The sequence below is a fragment of the Terrapene carolina genome, unplaced genomic scaffold (genome assembly GCF_002925995.2).
Source record: "Terrapene carolina triunguis isolate 2854851 unplaced genomic scaffold, T_m_triunguis-2.0 Scaffold210, whole genome shotgun sequence".
Taxonomy (NCBI): domain Eukaryota; kingdom Metazoa; phylum Chordata; order Testudines; family Emydidae; genus Terrapene; species Terrapene triunguis.
The window spans coordinates 8,049,119-8,059,918 of NW_020664561.1; positions in this window are offsets into that span (position 1 = coordinate 8,049,119).

Consider the following 10,800-nt stretch of genomic DNA (forward strand, 5'->3'; position numbering starts at 1 on the left):
GTGAAACGTCCCTTGTGATCCACCAGGGCTTGCAGCAGCATTGAAAAGTACCCCTTGCGGCTTATGTACTCGGTGGGTTGGTGCTCCGGTGACAAGATAGGGATATGGGTTCCCTCTATCGCCCCACCACAGTTTGGGAATCCCATTGCAGCAAAGCCATCCACTATGGTCTGCACGTTTCCCAGAGTCACTACCCTTGATATCACCAGGTCTCTCATTGCCCTGGCAACTTGGATCACAGCAGCCCCCACAGTAGATTTGCCCACTCCAAATTGATTCCCGACTGACCGGTAGCTGTCTGGCGTTGCAAGCTTCCACAGGGCTATCGCCACTCGCTTCTCAACTGTGAGGGCTGCTCTCATCCTGGTATTCTGGCGCTTCAGGGCAGGGGAAAGCAAGTCACAAAGTTCCATGAAAGTGCCCTTACGCATGCGAAAGTTTCGCAGCCACTGGGAATTGTCCCACACCTGCAACACGATGCGGTCCCACCAGTCTGTGCTTGTTTCCCGGTCCCAGAATCGGCGTTCCACGCCATGAACCTGCCCCAGTAACACCATGATTTGCACATTGCTGGGGCCTGTACTTTGTGAGAGGTCTATGTCCATGTCAATTTCCTCATCACTCTCGTCGCCGCGCTGCAATCGCCTCCTCGCCTGGTTTTGCTTTGGCATGTTCTGGCTCTGCATATACTCCAGGACAATGCGCGTGATTTTCATAGTGCTCATAATTGCCGCGGTGATCTGAGCGGGCTCCATGATCCCAGTGCTATGGCGTCTGGGCTGAAAAAAGACGCGAAACTATTGTCTGACGGAGGGAGGGAGGAAGGGGTGAGTGACGACATGGCTTACAGGGAATTAAAATCAATAAAGGTGGCTGTGCATGAGGGAGAAACACAAACAACTGTCACACAGAATGGCCCCCCCAAAGATTGAACTCAAAACCCTGGGTTTAGCGGGCCGTTGATTTCACGGAGGGAGGGGGAAGCAAATGAATACAGAACAAAACTGGTCCATCTATTTTTTACATCTTAAGCTGGCAGCAGACAGTGCAGCATGACTGATAGCCATCGGCATCTTCTGGGTGCTTGGCAGAAAATGATGTACTACGACTGCTAGCCATCATCGTCAAGACGGTTCAATAGGACTGCCGGCAGGACTGAGTATCCAGGAGACAAAACATGTCTGCCCAGGTGCCTCTGACCGAACTCACTGAGGAATACGACGACGATGGATACCAGTCGTAATACACCATCTACTGCCAAAAGGCAAGGAGCTGCTGCTGTATAGCAATGCAGCCCCACGTCTGCCAGCACCCAGATAGCCGATGAAGGCTACCAGTCATACTCACCGTCTACTGCCAAAAGGCAATTAGCTGTTGCTGTGTAGCAATGCAGTACCACGTCTGCTGGCACCCAGATGACATATGGTGACGGTGAGCTGAGCTGAGCTGAGCGGGCTCCATGCTTGCCGTGGTATGTTGTCTGCACAGGTAACCCAGGTAAAAAGGCGCAAATCGATTTTCTGCCATTGCTCTGATGGAGGGGGAGGGGCCTGACAACATGTACCCAGAACCCCCCGGACACTGTTTTTGCATCATCAAGCATTGGGATCTCAAGCCAGAATTCCAATGGGCAGCGGAGACTGCGGGAACTGTGGGATAGCTACCCACAGTGCAACGCTCCGGAAGTCGATGCTAGCCTCGGTACTGTGGACGCGGTCCGCCGACTTAATGCACTTAGAGCATTTTATGTGGGGACACACAAAATTGACTGTATAAAACCGATTTCTATAAAACCGGCTTCTATAAATTCGACCTAATTTCGTAGTGTAGACATACCCTTAGAAATCAAAGGTGCCCTACTTAATTGTGAAGAATCCTTGTAGACTTCACAAGGCCTGATAAATATAGTTTGGAAAATCAACCTTTTGCAGGCATGTCCTTAGCTATTGGGGACAAAGGCCCTGATCCCGCAAGCACTTCAACCATTCCAGCAAAGTTAAGCCTGTGCTTAACTTTAAGCATTTGAGTAGTCCTAAGTCAATGTTAAAGTTAAGCACAGGCAGAAGTGTTTTGCTGGATCAGTGCTTTAAAGAAGAAGGCTTGAATCCCCCTCTGCCTAAGCTTTCCCACCAGCATATTTCCCTTCAGATTCAAGGATGACGTGAGGAGCTGCTGGTGCAAGAGGCAGAAGAGTTATCTCTGCCAGGTTTCCCCCTGCAGAGTGTTCCCCTGGTTTCCACTGTTTGTGGCCTTAGAGGATGGGAGAATCCAGCCCCCAAACTCTAAATATTGTACCAGATGCTATACTGAAGCTGGCATTTTTTCATATTGTATGGGAATGTTCAAAACTACGAGTTACATATGACAGTATCGTCAGAAATTATAGGCATTGTGATACAAATCACCTCAGAGTTATGTATACAGAACATGACAGATGTAAAATGTATAGAAATAAGATCCTTAGTATCACAAGCGCTGTTGATTGCCAAAAGAATCATCACCTTACACTGAACAAGGAAAGTATGAAACTCTGGCCTCTTGATCTGATTCAAGTTGCATCTGTTGAAGAAAAAGGACAAAAATGAGAAAATTTCAGCAAGCATGGTCAAAATTCACATATTGTCTCACAGCAATTATGCTATGACCTGCACATAGATTGTAAAACCGACTCATGAGCCTATAGCTGGAATTAACATTCAATGATCTTAAATATAATTTCATAGACGATACACCACAGTGTACTAAGAAAGCACTATATTGATAAAATATATATACTGTAATAGAATGAGCTGCTTCAAAGGGACCATAAGATGATCCTCGTACTCACGCTGAATAATTACAGCACGAGTATTCACACTGAATTCAATGGAACTACTTGCAGAGGAAGATACAACTCAACATGAGTAAAGGTATCACAATCTGGCCCATGAGGTTAAACAGAAAATAGTCAGATAGTCTTAGATACTGTTGAAATTTTACTGTTCACCTGAAGTCTCCTATCTTAAAAATGAAAAGAGAAATTTAAACATAGATCACAAAGACGACTTATTAGGACTCACATACTCATTAGGGACCATATGTCAAAGTGTCATTCTATACTGTGAAAGAAACTCAGATCAAACTGGTTTAAAGGATTCACGACACCTGAAAAATGACAAATAAAATGATACTTTCTATAAATGTTAATGAAAATATAACAGGTCTGGGTTTCAGTTTTCAAAAATGACTAGTGACTTTAGATACCGCAATTTTTGGGTGCCCAACCTGAGACACCTTTAAGGGGCCTTATTTTCAGAAAGGGATAAGCACCTGCCTTTTGAACATCAGGCCGGTTCAGGGTATCTCAAGCTGGGTCTGGACACCCAAAAATGGAGAAATTAGAAACCACTAATCACTGGTTTCTTTAGCCACTTGTGATGGTTTTGTACAGTCATACTAGATTTCTGGTTGAAGGGCAAAGACATTTCAAATGGCATCAGAGGACTCCACTTCCATTTTACCCAGCCATTTCCACCCTTAGGATTCTATCCAAATACTCCTCTGATGAACTTTTATCAAAATCTTGGCAACCATCTTATTATGATAGCTAAAAATGCAATTGGTCACATGTGGAAGAGGAAAAACACCTGCTATTAAGGAAGGTATATTCTTACTATGGTCAAATTAACTCTTAACTTGACAGACAACTATAGGGATTCTATAAGTGCATGACCTCCTCTGAGTATGTAGGAAAGAAGTCTCCCAATGCAGGAAGATCTAAAGGCTATGGACAAAAATTTCAAAAGTTTGCAAAGTAAAATTTGGCAGTTTGCAGGTTTCATACACACAGCATCTTCAAGGATTGAATAGAAATGTTTCCTGTTCCTAAAGGCTGCAGTGTTTCAATTGGGAGCACTCCAGGAACTATAGGTGTTATGCACGGTTCCCAGCACCAATAGAAAGTGGGCTCTCTGGTAGAACTTCCCCATGTTGCTCTCCTGGGGAAGGTGATGTAATCAAATGCCCTGCTGACTGTGGCATTCAGGAAGTCCTCAAGACAAACAGAGAAAGCAAATTGTGACATGTTGGACATGTCCACTATGGTCATCTATATGAGGGGGAGGTTGCGCATCTCCTTCTTTTTAAAAAAAATGCACTGTCAGAGGAATAGCAGAGAGCCAGGAAGGGAACAGTAGAGGCTGCTGTAGGTCTGCCATGTGAAACTAGGCTGAGCTGTTTGTGACTCTCAACCCAGGAATGTGTAATGGTTCAATGCAAGAAATCCCAACCCACTAAAATCCTTTCAATGGCATCCATAGTTCTTCACGGCTGTCTCTTCACTGCATATCCACTTTTCATCACCTAAACCCTGATTTCCTAGCTAGGGTTATAGCTCCATAGCTCAGCTCAGCACTTAGAAAATTCTCCAGCAGGAGTACAGCACCTCTTAGATTGGCTAACAAGTAACAATAAACCCATTCCTTAGGTCTAGCCAGCAGGATCGCACAAAACTTTGTGAATGCCATCAACTCCACTCCTTCCTCAAGGGAATCAGCCTCTGGTTTTATTTGGGCTCTGGAAGCTGGGATCTCACAGCCAACATGCTGCTGCTTTAAGCCAGTATTATGAAACAAACCTTTCTGGTCTGAACCACCACTAGTAACCCACCTCAGTGAGTCCCGGCCAACCAAGAATGGCTTCTTTAAGTAGTCCATAATCATCAGTGAAGATGAATCCATTGCCCTGCAGGCTCCCTCATCAACTTAACGACCCAGTGGTCTAAGGTTCAGATGCCTCAGTCAGGATATGACTCAGGATCATCTTCTGGTTCTGTTTTAGTCCCCACCTCTTTCCCCAGGAGAAAGAATCATCTATCCTATCCATAAGAGGCCATGTGCATATAAGATGTCTTGAGGATTGGTACCGTGTGAGATTGCCTCAATGGTCATGGAGGGCTGAGTGAGTTATTTTGGGAGACCCTGGTGATGGAGATTAAGAGGGGACTTTGTGAGTGGTGTTTGAGGGGATATTGTGGGTGGGTGTCTCAGAGATTATAGAAGGTTCTTTGGGGGTGTCCTTGTGATTAGATGGGATTGTGTGGGGATTTCCCAGTGATTAAATGGGAGCAGCTGGGTGGGCGTATTAGTGAATAAAAAGGACACTGCAGGGGGTGGTGTCAGTGACTGAGGGGGTCTTTTGGAAGGAGGCGATAATTATAAAGGACTCTCTGGAGTGAGGTTGACACTGTGATTACAGGGGACTGTTCATATGGGGGGCTTTAGATAGGTGGGTGTCACAATGGATATGAAGCTGGATATGAGTCAGCAGTGTGCCCTTGTTGCCAAGACAGCTAATGGCATATTGGGCTGCATTAGTAAGAGATTGTCAGCAGATCGAGGGAAATGATTACTCCCCTTTATTCGGCACTCGTGAGGCCACATCTGGAGTATTGTGTCCAGTTTTGCGCCCCCTCCCCCTACAGAAAGGGTGTGGATAAATTGGAGAGAGTCCAGTGGAGGGCAACGAAAATGATCAGCGGGCTGGGGCACATGACTTATGAGGAAAGGCTGAGGGAACTGGGCTTATTTAGTCTGCAGAAAAGAAGAGTGAGGGGGGATTTGATAGCAGCCTTCAACTACCTAAAGGGGGGTTCCAAAGAGGATGGAGCTAGGCTGTTCTCAGTGGTGGCAGATGACAGAACAAGGAGCAATGGTCTCAAGTTGCAGTGGGGGAGGTCTAGGCTGCATATTAGGAAACACTGTTTCACTAGGAGGGTGGTGAAGCACTGGAATGGGTTACCTAGGGAAGTGGTGGAATCTCCATCCTTAGAGGTTTTTAAGGCCCAGCTTGACAAAGCCCTGGCTGGGATGATTTAGTTGGGGTTGGTCCTGCTTTGAACAGTGGGGTTGACTAGATGACCTCCTGACAGGGCTGGCCTTACCATGAGGCGAACTGAGGCGGCCGCCTCAGGTGCCAGATTGTGGAAGGGTACCACTAGGACCCAGAGTGTAGAAAATTGTGTCTGCTGCTGGTGCATATGTATTCTCTCTGCTTTAGATGCACAGAGATAGTGGAGTGCTGTGCTGGAGGAAGGAGGGCACAAGAGACATAACAGGCAGGCAGGAAAAAAGGTGAGAGAGAATAACAGAAAACAGCAGGAGCTGCAGGGAGAGAGAGTAGGAGAGAGCCTCTTATGTACCTCTCTAGCACCCCCAGGAGCCTGGACTGATTAACACCAGTTTCTCAGGGAGCTTCCTGTTTCCTGCTGCTTCCCTGAACCCACTTGAGGAGAACAGGCAGTCAATGGAAGTAGTAGGAGCCAGTTAGGCCCTTAAGATGCTGATATCTTCCCTCACTCAGGCCCTGCTACCAGCCTGCTTATTTGTCCCCTTCAACTGAGTGTTGAGAGGCACTATAGCTGGCACAGAACAGCAGTCATGAGTGAAAGAAGAAAATGCCCCTCTGGGGCAGCATTCAGAAAAAGAAAGAATGCAAGGGAAGCTTTTCTATCTAAGAAGGAAGGAGCTCTCCTGAGATACATAGACACAAATGTTCACAGTGAGCCTTCCGGCCCCAGTGAGGATGTGAGTGGTGAGGAGATGCCTGATCTTCCAGTTAGTCAGAGTGCAGATGACCTGGCAGCTACTGCAGCATCCATATCTCCATCTCAAATGGATGTAACCATGCACATTCCTGAAAAAAAGTGTAGATCAGAGAAGTGTGTGGTGGAGGCGCAAGAAACAGCTGCTGCTGAGTTTAGTTCCTTAAGTCTAGATGATCCAGAACTGTGGACCCACTTGAGCAGTAGCCTGAGGAACTTCCTTGTACTGCATGGGCCACAGCAAGTGAAAAACTTCATGTTCCCCAAAGACAATGAAAATAGAAGTTTCCATCCAACACATTACTGGCGTGAAATCCCCAATGGTGACAAAGTGGAGAGGCCATGGCTTATGTACTCAAAAACCTAGAATGCTGCATACTGTTTTTGTTGCAAACTCTTCCAGTCTAATGATCCAGCCACATTGGGTTCTACAGGAACAAAGGACTGGAAAAATCTGGCTAGAAATCTGGCATGCCATGAGAAGGCAGCAAATCACCAGAGAGCATTCCATAGGTGGAAAGAGCTTGAGATGAGACTAAGGTTAAAGGCCACCATAGATGATCAGCATCAAGAGAAGATTGCATCAGAGTCTCTTTACTGGCAAAATGTTCTGAAAAGGCTCATTGTCATTGTGAGAACGCTTGCTACCCAAAACCTAGCACTATGTGGCACTTCAGATCAGCTGTATGTGCCAAACAATGGAAACTTCCTTAAAATTGTGGCGCTGATGGCTGAGTTTGATGCTGTACTCCAGGAGCATCTAAGAAGAGTCACCACCCAAGAAATGTACACATACCACTACATTGGAAAAACAACTCAAAATGAGATCATACTGGCAACAAAAGTCAAACAGAAGATTGTGGCAGATCTGAAGTCAGCAAGATATTACTCTGTTATTCTGGACTGCACACCTGACATCAGCCATACGGAACAAATTACTTTAATGGTGCATTTTGTAACAACAACAGAACCTAGTGAAAATGTCCCTGCAATGGTGACTGTCAGAGAGCATTTTCTAGAATTTATTGACATTGATGATACTACAGGAGCTGGTATGACAAATGTGCTTCTTAAAAAGCTGGAAGATAAGGGAATTGTGATAGCTGACATGAGAGGTCAGGGTTACGATAATGGTGCCAACATGAGAGGAAAGAACAGAGGAGTGCAGACACGGATCCGAGAGTTAAACCCTCAAGCTTTTTTTGTCCCATGCAGTTCTCATTCATTGAACTTGGTGGTCAGTGATGCAGCATCAGCTTCTAGTGAGGCTGCTGAATTCTTTAATGTAATTCAAAGCATCTATGTATTTTTCTCTGCATCAACTCATCAATGGCAAATTTTGAAGCAACATCTGGGAACATCCTCTCTGACACTGAAACCACTGAGTGCCACACGATGGGAAAATCTAGTGGAGGCGATAAAGCCTGTCAAATACCAAATTGGGAAGATAGATGATGCCATAGTTGCCATTATGGAGGATAATGCTATGACAGGAACTGTTCATGGGAGAACAGTGGCAGAGGGAAATGGAATCACCAGAAACATACATAACTTCAAATTTCTGTGTTGCTTAGTGTTGTGGCATGACATACTGTTTGAAATAAATGTTGTAAGCAAGAGATTCCAAGGTGCTGACCTTGATATATCTGAAGCAATGGAACAACTGGACAAAGCAACGTCATACCTACAGTCTTACCGGTCAGATGAGGGATTTCAAAATGTTCTGAAGAGTGCACAGAAGTTGGCAGAGGAACTTCACACTGAAGCTATTTTCCCACCCATTCAAGAATACAAGAGTCACTGAAGAAGACATTTTGATTATGAGGCACGGGATAATCCCATAAGAGACCCCAAACAACAATTCAAAGTTGAATTCTTTAACCAGGTGCTAGACTGTGCAATACAGTCAGTTGAAGAACGTTTCATGCAGCTCAAGGAACACAGCAGTATATTTGGGATGTTGTATGATATTCCAAAACTCCTCACTATACCTGAAGAAGACCTACACCAGCAATGCAGGGCACTAGAGACAGTGTTGACACATGATGACATGCGCGATATTGATGCAAGTGATTTAGATGATGAACTGAAAACCCTTTCAAGATACATTTCAGCAGGATCAACTCTAAAGGCTGTTCTGGAATATATGTGCACAAATAAGATGACCACCCTCTTTCCAAATGCTTTTGTTGCTCTGCGCATATTACTAACACTTCCTGTAACTAACACAGTTGCCAGTGGAGAACGCAGCTTCTCGAAGCTGAAGTTAATAAAAACACATCTACTCTCCACAATGACTAGGGTTACCATATTGCAGTCCTGGAAAAAGAGGACACTCCAAGGGGCCCCGGCTCCGCCCCAACTCCACCCCCGGCCCTGCCCCAACTCCGCCCCTTCCCCGCCCCAACTCCGCCCCTTCCCCAAAGTCCCTGCCCGACTCCGCCCCGTCCCCTGAACGCTCCACCCCCTACTCTTCCCCCTCCCCTGCTTCCCGCGAATCAAATGTTCAGAGAACGGAGTGGTCTCTAGTAGTCAAAGACCCTTCTTCCCCGTCCCCTCCAGTCTATGTCTATCCTATTGCTGTCTAACCGGCCCCAGCTCCTCATCTGATTTCAACTGCCCCCCACTACCGCTCTGGATTCCTTGTCCCAGTTTCCTGGTCCTGTCTCACTCTCCTCTCTCCCCACCCCCATCCCTCAGATGGGATGTTCGTTCCAGATTGGCAAAATTATAAGGCTTCCCAACATTTCAACACTTCCCATTCTAAATTTTCGGTTGCTTAACTATAGGCTAGTTCTGCCTACAACAAAGCATATTCAGAACCTCTGATTAAAGAGATTATAAGTGTAGCAACCTCCATCATAACTAGTCACCAAAGATTGAACCCGAGTCATCCAGACTTAAAAGCATGAGCTTCTACTACTTGAGTTCAAGCTATAACTCCCTTAGCTGGTAGCTATACAGTTATCCTCTAAAAATCCACCACAGGAGGGCACAAAACACATGTTGGACAGTGAATTACAAAAGTGCCAAATATTATTATTAGACCTGCAATACTTTTCACAATGAACATCAGCGGGGGATAAACTGGGAGTTTAAGAATATTTGGAAAACAATTTTAGAATAACATTCAGTGCTGTGGTTTAAAAGAAAAAAAACCTGTTAAAACTCATAACTTAGCAGCATTCAGTGTTTGAAAAAAAACAACTTCTAGGAGGGATACAAGTTAAGAATGTTGAAACAGGAAGATGTTATGCTTAGTTACCACTTGGGCAAGGCGGCGTGCTATGTAATACTTGCAAGATTTCACTGTAATGTTTTACAATATATAGCAGCGCAATGCTGATTCCATTGATATTGTTGAGCAATTCATGCTGATTTTATTTCAGCCCACATCTTAATAGTTTTGAATACAAGATCACAATTTTCAGCTCAGTTGGTCTGAACATGCAGAGCTTTAAAATTGCTATACTCTAAACTGTATATTAACTACAATTTTATAAACCTGTATGTCAGAGAACTGTGTGCCACTACTACTAGACAGTGGCACAAGGCAATTCAGTGTGAATCACAGAAATGTAGGACTGGAAGAGACATCAACAGGTCATCTAGTCAAACCCCTGCACTGAGGGAGGACTGAGTAATAACAACTAGACCATCCTTGACAGGTGTTTGTCTAACCTCTTAAAAAACTCCAATGACTGCTATTCCATAACCTCTCTAGGTAATTTGTCCAGTGCTTAACTACCTTTACAGTTAGGAAGTTTTTCCTAATGTCTAACCTAACTCTCCCTTGCTACAATTTAAGCCCATTGCTTCTTTTTCATGCATGTCCTGAGTGGGATGGGGGTGGGTCCAGGCAGTGGGACTGGGGGGAGGGAGGTCGAGGGAGTCGGTGGGTGTGTGGGGATGGACCGGGGGAAGCAGGGTGGAGGAACTGAGGGGGACAGGACTGGGACTGGTGGGGGCTCAGGGGGATGGGACAGGACTGGGATGGGGGGAGTAGGGTAGGGGCTGAGGGGAGCATGAATGGGACAGGGTAGAGAGAGCTGTGTAGAGTGGGGTGGGGCGGGGGAGACAATGGGGCTGGGCTGGGGGGGGTTGGGGGGTTGGGGAGAGGGACAGGGTCTGGAGGGGATGAGACAGAGGGGAGCAGTACTGGAATGGTGGGAAGTTGAGGGGGTGGGACAGCAGGGGGAGCGATGGGGGTGGGATGACGG